The following is a 16,150-nucleotide window of genomic DNA, read 5'->3' on the forward strand; positions in this document are numbered from 1 at the left end:
GTTCTAGCTGAGGCTCGGCTATTACTGTTACCCTCCTGCCATGATCAGAGCTTTATATAGCTCAATAACACCTTTTCCTTACACTGTCCTCTACAGATATAACGGGGGATATGAAAAGCATTCTTGCTTCATCCCTTTAAGCCAGTCCTTTTAAGGACTTTATATATTTGCTCAATTGTTAATTAATATGGTTACATTTATTTTAATGGTGTTAATTAAATTGAGAAAGGAACCAAAGAAGAATATTACTTAGGAAATCATAAGGGAAAGTCAGCGATGAATGAAATTTCTTCAAAAAGTTCTAAAACCGTGATGGTGATCCTGTTGAAAACCGCTGCATAGACTAACACACAACCCATTGTCACGAAATAATAATAATAATAATAGCTTACATTATATCTTGGAATCCATCATTAGCATGAAATCTCTGCTCATGCGCAGTAAAAGAAACCACAATGCGTTCTTGCTGAATACTAAATATGCTTCTAAGGCATATTTTCTTTTTCAAGAAAACAAAAATGATTACTCGTTTTGCTAGACGCAAATTAATTTCTTCTTTGTTACTCTAGAAAAAAACAACAACATTGGAATTTATGGCTAACTTTTCCATAATTAATTAAGATGCAACATTTTTCTATAAAACACAGGAATTTAATGCATATATGTCATTTAAGCAAGAAGCAGTTCGTGATCTATTTCCGTATATTAGGAAATGAGATATTAGATAATAGTTAAGGGGTCCACAAGAATTTCGATTAAGAGTTCATAGTCCCGAACCTCATGTTTAGCAATCACCCGAGGAGTGAGCCTACCTTGGAAATACAGCAAATAATCTTATAAAAATGGAAATAATTTTATTTTTACTACAATTTGAAAGCTTTTAAGTTATATGAATAACATAAATTCTATTCAGTGCAAAGAAATGGAATTAGTTCAATGCGATTAAATTAGAACCTCTCATCAACAGTATTAAATGACATATTTATCAACCATCTCGTACAGTGACTGTGAAATTATCAATTTTGAAACGTCTACTTGACAGAAGACCTGTTTTACGTTTCCATGATTGCTTTGCTACTGCGAAGATTCAAAATTGCAAACATTTGCAATTCTGTGATCAGACAAGTTATCAGTATTATTGTGGCATCCCCAGGTTGTTCGTGTATTTTTAAGTGCTTTGTTTAAAACAAAATAATTAAATTTAAGATTCAGAAGACAAACACAGTAGTTATGTGGTAAAATAATAATGTTATTTCTTTATTAATAATAACACGACATTGAAATCAACAACAAGAAAAACGGTATATAACAATAACTTTATTTACATGATACTTCTTTTTTTTTTTTTAATAAAATTGAGCTTTTAGCTCAATTTTATTTGTAGGCTGGACTAATCCGTTTTCTTGCTCAACTACACCCACTAGTGATGCGTATCTATGTAGTCTTTGACTTTTACTTTAAAGGTTTCCCTACAGGTCATCACTATGTACTATCAGGGAAAGCTTCTCCAACAATATCTTCTTCATCCCCAGCAATACCTTCTCCTTCGGCGCCAGGAAAATCTTCGAAAATTCCGGGGAAACCACCTTCTCCTCCCTGACCTGCTCCGGGGAATCCTCCATATGCAGGAAAGTCTTCTTGAGGTGATCTTTTGTGCCTCATTCTTTCATCTATCAATATAAAAATAAAGTCCAGAAGGTTACTCCTATTGCATGAAGAAATATATTTTAATCTAAGAAATATATAAGTAATTTAAGTTCTAAATTACATTTGTAGAATATTTTTCAGGACAATGTCTGTTTACAAGTAGTGTAAATGTATTTGTAAAATAAATGGTATTACAAGAGCTCAAAATATTATTGCATTCTCATTGTATATTCTTTTCATTTTAATTTTTAATATAGTTTATAGATATTTACCTAGATTTCTGGAAAGACTGCTCTTTGCGTTCAACAAAACAACTGTTACACACAATAATAGTTTCTGTAAGACAAATAACTTCAAATTTGTTAAAATACAAAAATAAAATAAATCAACGAAATTTAATAGAAAATCCAATAATCAGATCAGCTAGTAAATTACACACCATAATGTTTTTTGTATAAATCTGATAAAAGTTCAAAGTAGCAAAAATAACAAGCGGAGGGGAAAGTCCTTTTTAGGATTTCCAGGGTAACAAATGGCAATGCTGTAGTCAATGAAGCTTTAACTGAGGCTCAGCTATTGTCGTTACCCAGTCATGACTGGAGCTTTTTAGCTCAATGACACCCCATCCACACAGATTTTCTTCATTCAGATGACGGGATAAAGAGTCAAGGACTCAGTCCATCGCCCAGTTCTTATTCTTATATAAGAATATTCTTATTATATATTATATCTTATATATTATATATAAGAACTAACAAGCGGAGGGGAGAAGGTTAATCGACCGTGAGATGCGGTGATTAATAATACCCATGGATGGCAATGCTGTAGCCAATGAAGTTCTAACTGAGGCTCGGTTATTGCTGTTACCCTCTTGCCATGATCAGAGCTTTAATAGTTTAATAACACCTTGTCCTCTACAGATAAAAGGGAAGATGAAAAGCATTTTTGCTTCCCCCTTTAAGCCAGTACTTATTATTATTATATTATATATTATAGGGAAACAAGCGGAGGATCCAAAACGGATGGCAATGCTGTAGCCAGTGAAGTTTTAACTGAGGCTCGGTTATTGCCGTTACCCAGCCATGACTAGAGATTTTAGCTCAATAACACTCCATCCACACAGATTTTCTTCAATCCGATGAAGAGTTAAGGACTCAGTCCATCTACCCCCCCCCCCCAAAAAAAAAGCGGAATTTGGTCTAAGCAAATTCATTTAGACCAATAATTTTACATGCAAATCAATTTATGTATAGCCTGCGGTGCATGAAAAATAACTCTCTATTTAAAATCGCGAAAACAGCGTATCTTAATAGTTAATTATTATATTCGAAAAATAGAGCTTTTAAATTCTGTACTGCCTGAGCGAAACCGTGAAATGAGTTCCTGACATACTCCTGTAATAGCAGAGAAATTGCCCAAGAAATAATGAAAATGAAAGCAAGATTTGCACTCTTCAAGTTAAACGTCTTAATCTTTTTCTGAAGAATAGCAATATGTTAAAGAAACACTGAACAAACCATCTTCACTTTTAACCTTCGATAACGAAAGAAACTTGTAAGTACACTTACCAGAAGTACTCCCATGATTAACGTCTGCTGAATATCACAGCGGATGATGTTTTCACTTTGTCTTTAAAATATTTGTGTGATCTCTTTTATAATCAAGTTTCTCCTCTTTATGATACGCCAATTACATAGTTGTCTTTCTCGTCCCATTCATTAGTAGTCAAACCTATAAATCAACATGAAACGGATGAGTCAGTAGGAAGTGTAACAAAACAGTAAGACGCACCACATTATATATCATGATGCATCATTTCTTAAAATAAACACTTTTTACTTCCTGTGACACTACGCCATTCATTCATTCATTCGCTCATTTGTTATGTAGTTAGAGAAAAAGTAAACATCTTGTAGTGATAAGAGGAGTAAAAACCGCCCCTTTCCCCGCACACGTGTGTAATATTACTGAACAACTTAAATATTATTCTGTACGGAACTAAAGAAAGTATGAAAAGAAAGTGTGAAAGACGGAGAGTGACAGAGAACGTCTGAGGATAAAATATTAATATTGTTTCCTTCATTCATTATATTTAGGCTTATGAGAATATAATGAGTTTGCTCTTTTTATTTGCTTATCTTTTATCCTCTCTCTCTCTCTCTCTCTCTCTCTCTCTCTCTCTCTCTCTCCTTCTTTCTTTCTTTATCTCCCTCTGCACCCACCTTATCTTACAATAACAGGATGAAGTATTAAACTTGGTATCCACCAAAAATTCTGTACATCTACAAACACTTATGTTTCAAGGATATGCAATCATACCTGCACCAGTCTTTCTTTTAAGGTTACACGGTGATCAGCATTCATATTTACGAATTTAGCGACACAAAAACACACACGTGTGTTTTGTGTCCCTAAATTCGTAAATATGAATGTCTGAATCAGAATTTTCACCAAAGAAATGAATATATACATACCTGAGGATCACTAGCTGCAGTCTAATTTCTGTACTTCATCCAAAGTCACCTTCATAACGATAACCACCTCATACTAGTAAAGATTTCAATTTAACCCTGAAACCAGCGAAGGAAAAACACTGATGTCAAAATCTAGTTCAGCTCCTCTAAGAAATGATCAGCTGTCATCAACTGACTGACGTAAACAGGTATGAACAGCCACACAAGATCTCCTCAAGAGCCAAGAGCGGCCATACCAGGGTCTTATATGACATTTCCGAAGAGATATTCCACATCTGAGAACGCTCATACCGTTGAATACCACACTTCTTCCATCACAAGTATCAAACCATTAAATTCGCCTCAGCATCACCTTTCCTGAACAGCAAAGTGGACGTAGAGGCAGAGCATACTGTATGCTACATGAATGCCTTCGTCAGAGATGGCTAAATATGCTTACACCCGCATCACAACCAGTTACTGAGTGGTGGTCGCTCAGACTTAAGATATTCATTCAGCAGTGCAGTCATCAGATGAATCTAAGCAGGTGGTCAACCTTTATTCAATTGAATCAACGAAGATAGGCATTTGGAAAAAGGGCTAAAGGTATTTTAATAAGATAAATAATATAAACTTCATTGATGCTCTCACAAAATTCTTCTTTACAGAAACGTTAACAGGCATTTACAAACATCATACAGGTCGCTCATTGAAGTCCTCCTACGCACCTTAAATTACCACTCCAACATGAGCAGAGCTGATCCATCATCCATCAGCACTAGCAGCCACATTTTCGTCGAAAAGGGAAAAAAAAACTCTCAGCTTTGGAACAAAATAATACAGAACTCCTCATCACTCTACGCAGCTTGATGAGAGCATGTAGCTCATTCCCAAAATACATGTCCCCAAGGACAGACGGCTAACTAAGTTGTTTTTATCTGATATTGGGCTGATGTGGATAAGAAATATCCGGGAATCCATCTAGCAAACATACATTTATATGTCAACAGGAAGTAGAACACGTTACTTTAAATTCAAGTCTTTCTGAGCAACAATCGGACTTACAATGCATGCATGTACCGATAGTTTTCGATGTGGAAGGACAACATCAGCCATAGAACTCCCAAGAAAAGGTGATCTCACCACACTGGAAAATGAACACCAAATTCCATCAACAATACCGTAAAATAAATCCCAAAGTGATTACAAACAGCATTAAACTATCTTTCGAGGAGAAATAGATCAACGCCAGTTATGCCATTTCGAACAGATCCATCCATGATAATTTTCACCGCATCAGAGACCTGATGAATCTTACCAACTCAAATAACAAATTATGGACCTTGTGACACACCTAAGAAAAAGCCTGTGACCGCATCGAAAATAAATTGTTCAACTGCCTTCAAGCCCTTATAAGCCCCCATATCATTGCAAGTTATCAATCTATACTTCGTTCTTCGCTTCTGTTTGAAAATAAACAACCAACTCACCACATCCATGCCATACAATAGGGTAATAAAACAAGGCTGTCCACTATCTAGCTTACACAATTACAATAGAATGAAACCTCTCTTGTGCATGCTAAACACTGAAATCAGTGAAGCTCGTCCATCTCTCGCTTCTAGTAAACCTATATTGATGATGCCATCATTGTACAGGAGGACTTCTCAAAGATGCAAATAGCATATAAACAGTATCATACTGCTTCAGGAGCCAATCTAAATCTATGAAGAATCACTGCATTGTGGTGTAACAACTAGAAAGGCCGAACTAAGTTGTTTTTGTGATATCGGGCTGATGCGGATAAGAAATATCTGGGAATCCATCTAGCAAACACACATTTCTATGTAAACAGGAAGTAGAACGCGATATCCAATACATGAAACAATACTAAACAAAAGAGTCTCATGAATTCAGTGTCCTGCGACATACGCTAAAGATTCTAATGTCTTCACCACACAGTTCATCAGTACAGTCAGAGAATTATCGGTTTATATGAAAAGAAGCCTCATTTTTAGAAATACTTAAGAATTCTACAACTATGAGAGGAAACACTACCATCAATAAGCAGATCTTCTTTCAGCATGGAGTTAGCGCGGTCTGGGAATCTTATGAAATCTGTTTTTCTGGTCTCAGTGATATTCCATATTTCATTGCACATTTCCATATTTCCTCGACACTGCAATGAAAGGAACGGATATCTGATTGAGCAAGGCAACAGGATCTCAGTCCACGTCCTATTTCTGTTTGTTATGTTAACAACTTGGAATTTAGAATAAAAATATCAGCTTCGTTAGGTTGTTTACGATATGTGAAAAGCCAAATGAATCAGATGTAAGACGGATTTATTTGAGAGAAGAAAATCCCTAATCATTAAAAGAAAACAATTTCACTCCCCATCTGAGACTTGGTTTCCAAGCATGTCTAACTAATAAAGTTTACTCTTTTCTGAACGGTGTTCAAACATAGTAATAAATTATTCCAACAACTGTTTATTAAGAATGATTTTTTTTCCTGTGAAAAGAAATCTTTTTATTCTGGGAAGGCAATCATTAAAAAAACCAGTAAAACACATCTAATTGTGCCTATATCTTAATCATAAAAAAATCGAGCAATTCTGTACATAAAAAAAAAGAGTATGAATAAATATGCATACTTATATGAATAAACATGCGTACAAGGCTGTTTCTAAATCCTTGTGATATTCTACTTTTTTATTTATTCACTTTTTTGTACTGCGACAATCACTTTAAAGCTCCAAATTGCAATATTAAAGGTATCATTACAGAAGAATGTTTAATTTTTTAATTTAAAATTTAAAATACATTAATAATAATTACTCCTATTAGTATGCAAAAAGTAGATTTTTTTATTGTCTTATTTTTAAGGTTTATAAGAGATTTAAGTTATATAAAGTGACATTATGGAAATTTTCAAAATATTTCAAAAAGCTTAGTATAATTATTTAATTTTGCAATTTTTTATAGCAAAATTAAGAAATACAGGGTGTTCGGGATAAATTTGACAGTTTCGTAAGGAAAAAGAAAATCTTCTTTGTATCTATTAAATTTAATGAATTGACAAAAAAACATTACAGGCAGAGTTAATTACAATACTATCAACAAGATTTACTCAAAATAACCACCATTAGCATCGATCACAGCTTCAATTCTGCTTCGGAACCTCGAACAAGCTGATGCTACAGTCTCCCTGGGAAGGGCCGCAAAAACTGTTTTAATTTTATCCATTAACTGGGCTTTTGTATTACTGGAAGTGCGATTGGTGTCTTTTTCAACTGCGCCCCATACAAAATAATCCATGGGGTTAAGGTCTGGGGAGTTTGGAGGCCAAACATTTGGACTGGTGAAGTCGTAGAAATTTTCAGACAACCATTTTTGACTTTTCCCAGAGGTGTGGCAAGGGGCCGAATCCTGCTGCCATACATACGGCCTACCATTGCCTACCCTTGTTATCCAGGGCTTGACTACAGTTAGCAACTCCACGAACAAAGCCCGAATTCCAATGCCAGGGTTCTTCAACACCTGTTCCTGCAGATTTGCGAGGAATTCTGCTGTACGAACGCAATCAGATCGCCTGCTAGGGATCTTTCTTCTTGCTACATCCTCGTAGTCACCATTGCAAGTCTCTAGTTCATGCCTGATTGTTTTTACTGTATTCAGGGAGCATTGGGCAGCAGTCGTGATATCCTTATTTTGATGGCGGGCACGAATCATCATGATACAAGTTATTCTCTTCCATGATTCAGGTGGGTTCCAGCTATCCATCCTTTCTGACATCTTGTATATGAATGAAGAAGGGTCCAAACTTTTAAATGAAGAGAAGTGTGTGTTAATACATGTAACTTACGGAAAAATATAATTAATTATAAATATGTCAAATTTATCCCGAACACCCTGTATATACAGGGTGTAGACTGTAGCATCAGCTTGTTCGAGGTTCCGAAGCAGAATTGAAGCTGTGATCGATGCTAATGGTGGTTATTTTGAGTAAATCTTGTTGATAGTATTGTAATTAACTCTGCCTGTAATGTTTTTTTGTCAATTCATTAAATTTAATAGATACAAAGAAGATTTTCTTTTTCCTTACGAAACTGTCAAATTTATCCCGAACACCCTGTATATACATTATATTTATGTTTATGCTTATAGTCGTAATTAGGCTTATATTATGTGTATAATTATGCTGATATAATTATTTTAGTGAATAGAATAAATTCACTGAAAGAATTTATTAATAATTTATTAGCAAAAGCGATTTGCACTGCGCATAATGCAGCCACAATTTCTGCAACTTCGTGGACCTGTGTGTGCGGCTGATGTAAAAAGTATTTTATGCAATAATTATGGAAATTGAGCAAATTTCTGCTTCTATTCAATAGAAGAAAATTTCTACTGCGTCCAAATCATAGTAATTTTTTTAAAAGAATAGTACAAGGAAGTCTTTATAAGCATTATTTCGTTGTTATGACGAACGAAAGTGAAAATGCAAACAAGCAGACGATATGCTTCGTTTTAAAGTAATCAGGGTATCAAAAATGGATCATAGAATGTCAATCAGGAAAACGAATTTGATGTTGAAAAAAGAAAAAGGATATTTTGCGCAGTTTGGAAGAAATAAATAGCAGATCCTCATTTCATAAGTTAACTCTTATTTTCTTTAATCAAACGAAAAATAGTATAAGTGACGAATATAGCGAAAATCGACGTGTGTTGATAATAGAGCCATGGGAATATCGTTTTCAGAATTGTAGAGATTCGCTTACGAAGGTATTATTTCGAAACCAGCTATGAACGTGTAGCTGCGTCATATTTACATTATGTCTACTTTTGATGTTTGCAATGAAAATATGATGTGTCATCACTAACAAGGAAATTAATATACAGTAACCTCTCCAATAGTAATAGAAATTAATAAAAAAAAAAATCGCAATGCTAAAGATGTTTGAATTATTTAATTATTTATTACTTTTTACTAATTTTTTAAGAAAACAATGTGAAACTATAAATAATCAATTATTTTTAATTGATGTTTATTTTATTAAATAAATTTTATAGAAAAATTGGCTAACATTACTCAAAAAAGGAGTATATATATATATATATATATATATATATATATATATATATATATTTTTTTTTTTTTTTAGGGCATTATGGGTGAGTATAGAAGGCAATTATGGCAGAATAAAAGAGGTGGAAACATTTTTGTACATACCTTGTTTTTAGTTCTATGATGCCTTCCAATTCCAAGATCTTGCTGAAGGTTGTTTATAAACGGGGGAGGGGAAGGAACATGGGGGTGTGTTTTGACGCTGGAAATAAGTTTGGAAACCCGGGTTACAATTAATAATATATATATATATATATATAATTATTTATTTATTATTTTGTTTAGGGCCGCATTTTTGTGTGGGGGGGACAAAGGGGAAGGGTATCCTTATGTGGAAACTGGGACAGGGGTTAACGGGGTGTGGACAGTTTCGGTCGTCATCGGAACCTTGTCGGAATGAGTGTAGTGCTATGTCAGGGCTGCAAGTTGAATCTGCCAAATAAGGGCATTTGTTGTTGTCACTAAATGGCCGGAGGCGTGGGTTAATTTGTAAGTTGTGAATCATCCAACATTCGGTAATTAGGTAGGGACGGCGGACGCTGATAGAATTTCCATCGCATTTTATGGCAATAGTTTCGGATATTCTAAGCATTGTTTCGTTGTTTTGTTTGTCTCTGATTATGGCCTTGTCGATTTGGGGGATATGTTTTAGTTCGAGGGCATGAGCTGCAATTTCTGTCTTCCCTGTACTCCGTGTTTTGTTTTTCTTTTTGATGTTTTTTTGTGTTCAGATATTCCAGAATGGGAATATTGCAATCCCTGAAGTGTTCTTGTAGTAAAAGATTTATATTTTTATTTATTTTTAGTTTTTTATTTATTTTATTTTTCATAGGAAATGGCCTTCAGAAAGGTCGCAAAGATGGACCACGCCTTGTACGAATGATTCATTTTAGTGGGTCACATGATGCCATTCCGTTAGTAACACTACAAAGCCGCACAGCTAGTAGAGGATATTGCATATGGGATTGCTGATTCAATCAACAAATTCTTAAAAAGATGAAGCTTCAAAGCACTAAGAACTTTAATTAATTTTGATTTTTCAGTTTAATCCTAAACTTAAAGCTAAAATTGAAGTACTTTGAACTTAAATTTTAAAAAAAATTTTAGTATGCTCCTTTGCACATCTTAACAATTTAAAGAGTATTAAAGAATAATCTTCACCAAAAACGGAGGAAAGTTCGAATGCTTGTTACTAAAGTAATTAATTTGTGCCAGTAACTGTATTTATAGCAAATAATAGTAATAAATACTAACATCTTCATTAAATCCATACTCATTTCGGATATAAATTTTCACACCCGTTTATGTTCTATATAAACTTTATGAAAGATGAGCGCGATTTCAAGATAATTTATTTAAATTTAAAAGAAATATGAGCGAACTCTCGGTCTGTGCGTAAAAGTATTTAATAAAATAAAGAGTCAAAAGGCTAGAGTGCGCTTAACCTTCGGGAGCTCGCAGCGGTAATTTTGTAGCGTAGGTCGCAGTATACCTGAGAGATACATTCATTACTAGTATGTGCTTAAATGCAAAAAAAAAAAAAACATAAACAAAAAACACTGCAAATATAATACGTGATGGTAGAAATTAAGTGAATATTGAATCCAACATTATTTCATAGCAGAATATAGAAACTACAAGAATTTCGTGCCGAATATATAGAAACTATAAAAGTTTCGGCGGATGCAAGCATAAGAAACCTTATGGACAACTCGTAGTAAAGGTGGAGTAAGCTCCAGATAATTTTCCTTAGTATTTTCCATAATGTAAAGCACATCTCCTAGAGAACATGTATGATAAATCAGCCTTTGGCTCTCTATTTCAGTAATATGATGATTTATTTATTTTCAGTTACAATTAGAAATTATTGAACAACGAATAAAAAAACAACAACTAAACCATACTATACTGACATCGGAGGTCGCGGTATATCTCTCAGATTTACTGTAAAATATCACAAAGCTTTACATAACATGTGTTAAACCAAACTGAGAGCAAAAAACAGTGCGGAATATCATTCGTAACATATGAATGCACAGCTACTCATGATCTCCAAGCTATACACTGAATTGTGTAAGAATATTTATATTAAACATTTTGCATGTATCTGTGAGATCAGCTGCGAGCCCTCGAGGGTTAAGAATGATGATACTCATTGAAATTACATCGAAATAATCCATTTGAAGCAATATTTCAAAAATGATTAAGTTCTCTAAGCCTCATTTCTACACGAAAAAGGAGTGAAGATGGGGAGAAAATCGTTGAGTTAAATAAAGGTAATCAATCATTGATAACATTAAATTACCGTTTTTGGACAATATTACGCTTTTTTTTTGTGGGGGGTGTGGGGCTAGATGGGTGAAGCAAGAATGCTTTTCATTTTCCTCGTTATCTGTAGAAAATGTATGGATGGGGGAATAGGGAGCTTTAGTCATCGCTGGGTAATGGCAATAGCCGAGCCTCAGTTAGAACTTCATTGGCTGCAGCATTGCCATCCGTTACCCTCTGGATCTATTTGTCCTATTAAGCACTTATCTTTTTGAATCTATAAATATTGAGGTGATATTCTTCCAATTTCTTTAAAATATTTTAAATGATTTAATTTTTGTACAAATATTTTATATTTTTATTTAAATTGTTTTTATTTTTATTTTTTCAAAAAATAACCTTCAGAAAAGTGGCAAAGATGAGAATAGATGAATGCGTCATATTCCAATAGACCAGGCTATACATACATATGATTCATATTAGTGTTTTGAATTTTGATCACCTGATGCTGTTCTGTCAGCAATGCAATGCAAAGCATTGCATTGCTGACAGAACAATGTATTGCCTTTACACATCTAATCAAGGTGATCTATTTTATTGATTCAACCAACAAACGTTTCTTATGTTAATCAAAATACACAATCTGGAAACGACGCAACAAAAAATGCTCATTTTCTGACATTGCAGATATTCATATCTGTCAGACTATTAGCAAAACTATAAAAACATTTTCTGTAATTCAGAATGCTTCACATGTTCGGTTACATTGCAGACTTGCATTCCTAACGATGGAGCGATGTTTCGTCAGAAGCGATGTGGAGTTTTCGACGTACCACCACAACTCCGGCTTCAGGGGGGGAATAATTTTCATATGTGGACGCTTGGAATTCTGGCTTCAAATCAAAGTACATTCTTTCAAAGTAGTTTTCATTGCTTCTGTATTTACATGCATTTTCTGTAATCTGGTATTACGTCAATATGGCTGTTTTGCAATAGATTTTCGTGCATCCAATTCTAAAAGTTTTTTAAAACAAAGCGTTTATTATTCTTCAGTTTGAGCGAGATACAGTAATCAAATGCCTCTATATCTTTATTTTTTAAATTCTCATTTAAAAACATAACGTAACTTGTTATATACACAGTTGTTTTTCATCTACGACGCAAATATGTTGCAAGCGAGGTTGTTAATCTCAAACCCATTAACAGTGGTCAACATTATTATTTTCATTTTTATGCTTTCCGTTTCTAATATTTATTTCACCTCCTTTCAAATTGTTTCATTCTAAAGAAACACAAAACTGTTATCATTATTATAACCACTAATATTCAATACTAAAAAAAATAAATAAATAAAATATAAAAAAATCAGAAAATATCTTAAGAAAAAAAATTTTGTTTGTTAAAAATAGAATATTCACACCTTTTCTTTATTAAAATGGTTACAGTATAAATATCCCTAGGCACAACACAGCTTTATTCTGGATTCTGAGAAAAAATGGCGGCCCGTGCGTTAGTGTTTTGTGTAGTGTATTATTGATGATGAAATTAAAGAGTCAGCTGAGTCATTGTGTTGTTAATTAGTGGCGATAGTTTTGAATGATAAATGATATATACAGAGGTAAGTGTTCTTCATTTTCTAAGGTTTTTTAAGGTGAAATATTTGCTACCGTTGCTGGTAGATCGATTTGATCTACGGGATATATATATAATAGAGTAACATTTTATTGCTGGTAGACACCTAAGAGTGTCTACGGGATCTGCTAGTGGACCCTCAAAAGTTTACAGGATTGTCTTTGCCTGCTCGGGGCACCTGAGGGACCTCTACTCTTTCTCCATCTGTGTATCAACACATTTTTATTTCTTGAAATGACAAAACTTCTAAATGAGACCCAATTCGAAGAAGTCTACAGGGAATTCCTCAGACTGGGAAAGCTACTGAGTGATAACTGGCCGGGAAAGGTTAAACTGTATGACACGTTTCCCCCTGAATGTGTCTCAGACGCTGTCGCTGAAGATCATTTAGAGTCGATGCCTTCTACTCCTTCAGACTTTGCAGAAGTGCGTGCTCACAAAGTCGTCGCTGAAGATCATTTAGAGTCGATGCCTTCTACACCTTCAGACTTTGTAGAAGTGCGTGCTCGCAAAAAGCGAAGAACAACAGAAGAACCGCACAATGACAATACTGTAATGGAACAGGATTCTCAGGGTTCGGACGCCGCTACCTCTCCCAAAGAAAAGGTGCCTCCGGTCATCCTTAGAGAAAAACAAAAGTGGGCAGCTTTACGATCCACAATGTCCAATCTGCATATTGGCTTCATTAAGGCCAAAAACATGGATGAAGGCATAAAGATTCAGCCAGCAACAGTGACAGACTACAGAAGGTTGACCAAGGAACTGGACAACAGAGGCATCCAGTATCATACCTTTGCGCTCAGTTCAGAAAAAAATTTAAAAGTAGTCCTTCGTGGTGTCTGTGAAGACATTGACACAGCAGAAATCGCTGCTGACCTAAATTCTCAGGATCTGCCACCAGTCAAAGTGAGCAGAATGTACAAAGCAGACAAAACTCCCATGCCATTAGTCCTTGTTGAGATTCACAAAATATATAAGGATATCTACAACTTAAAAACAGTCTGTGGTCTCATCGTCACACCGGAACCACTCCGTAAAAGATCATCTTCTGGGCAGTGCCACAGGTGCCAAAAGTTTGGCCATGCCCAGAATCTATGCCGAGCAGAATATAGATGTTTAAAATGTGGAGACAGCCACCCAACCAATACCTGCACTAAGCCAAGGACCACCTCGGCCAAATGTGCCAACTGCAGTGGCCCTCATCCGGCGAACTACAAAGGATGTACTCAACACCCAAAGAACAGACGGATGGAGGCAATCAATCAGCCCTCCTCCTACAGTACAAGAACACCAGCGGCCCAGACATCAAAACCGGAGACTCATCGACCACAGTCGGAGACCTCCAACCAAAAGCAAACAAGAAGTTATGCCGATGTGACCCGTACAACTAGGCCAATTCCAGACCAAAATCAACCAAGAGCACCTCAAAACCTAACAGCTATTATCACGGCCTCACTAGCAAACATGCTACAAAATTTTAGCCTATCAAACCCTACTGAAACCTCCACTAAAAGATTTCTTCGTGAAACACAGGTCATCCTCACAGCTCTCATAAATGAATAGTAACAAACTCATTCCAGCATCTCTTCAAATAGTTGCTTGGAACGCAAATGGCCTCAAAAACAAAATCCTGGAACTCCGTGCCTTCACATCTAGGTATCAGCCAGATGTTATTCTAATCAGCGAAACTCATCTATGACCCTCAGACAACCCTACAATAAGTGGCTATCACCTATACAGAAATGACAGACTACTCTACAGAGGTGGTGGCACTGCCATCTTCATTAAAAACTACATTAAGCACCACTCTGTGAGCATTCCTTCAACCACTAACCTTGAGATCACAGGAGTGGAAGTAGTCACCAGCTCCACTGGCAAACTGAAAATCTACTCAGCTTACAACCCTCCCCAAAAATCTCTTCTTCACTCTGATCTAAATGCCATCTTAGGCATCAGAGGGCCCACCATTATTGCCGGGGATCTGAATTCCAAGCACCCTGCCTGGAATTGTTCAACCACAAACAAGAATGGTTGCATCCTTTTCAATTACTTAGGATCAAGCAACGCTGTTGTGGCAGGCCCCACCGAACCAACTCATTTCAGTACGTTCGGCACTGCTGATATCCTGGATATAGCTATCCTGCAGGATATTAAACTTCAGTACAGTATCATTTCTATGGATGAACTATCATCCGATCACAATCCAATACTGCTGCAGCTGGGAAATCAGGAATTCCTGTGTCCTCCTTCTCACTCCTACATTGTATGGGAAAGACTGTCAGCCGCACTCAAGGATCATATTGGACCTGTTCCTCACATACGCACAAAAGAAGAAGTAGAAACTGCAGTTACAAATCTCACACAACAAATTAATTCTGCTATAAAGGTAGCTTCCTCCTACAAAACTGCCCGCAAGCCAGATCGTTTGCCTGAAGACATCATGAACTTAATCAGAGATAAAAACAGAGCTCGAAAGAGATTCCGTAACACGTGCGCACCACAAGACAAAACAAATCTAAACAGACTAAATGGGGCAGTAAGAGATGCACTGAAAGCTCACAGAGACTATGTATGGGATGAAAAGTTATCCTCCATTTCACCTAGTGATCACTCCATCTGGGGACTACTGAAAAATACCAAAAACAAAGGCAGATCCCTTCCCCCAATATTAACTGATCAGGGCCTTGCTCACACAGATGTGGACAAAGCAGAGGTTATAGCGCACAGCTTAGAAGAGCAATGCAGGCCTTCGTATGGAAACCTTGACTTTGACCACATACATAAGATTCACAGCAAGGTCAGACACTCACTCAAACTTCCTATCACCAGCACTGACCATATTGCATCAACATCACCTGCTGAGATATATGACATTATTAAAAATTTAAAGAACAAAAAAGCTCCTGGACCAGACGGCATTACTAATCGTGTGATTAAACTTCTGCCCCGGAGGGCAGTAGTGTACCTGACCAGTATAATAAATGCAATTTTAAGATTTCACTATTTTCCTTCCACCTGGA

At 35.8% G+C, this 16,150-nt stretch overlaps 1 long non-coding RNA gene across 1 annotated transcript; it reads right to left on the reverse strand.

Annotated features, from left to right (window-relative positions):
• Window positions 1-1,240: 1,240 nt before the first annotated feature.
• LOC150100451 (uncharacterized) lies at window positions 1,241-3,362 on the reverse strand. The gene is made up of 3 exons (XR_016549290.1): window positions 3,216-3,362; window positions 1,920-1,983; window positions 1,241-1,670 (listed from the first exon to the last, which is right to left on the reverse strand). It is a non-coding gene; the product is annotated as an uncharacterized LOC150100451 (long non-coding RNA).
• Between the last annotated feature and the right edge of the window lie 12,788 nt (window positions 3,363-16,150).

Source organism: Typopeltis vanoorti, chromosome 13, assembly GCF_054136105.1.
Source record: "Typopeltis vanoorti isolate ZY-2024b chromosome 13, IOZ_Tvanoo_1.0, whole genome shotgun sequence".
NCBI classification, from domain to species: Eukaryota; Metazoa; Arthropoda; class Arachnida; order Uropygi; family Thelyphonidae; genus Typopeltis; species Typopeltis vanoorti.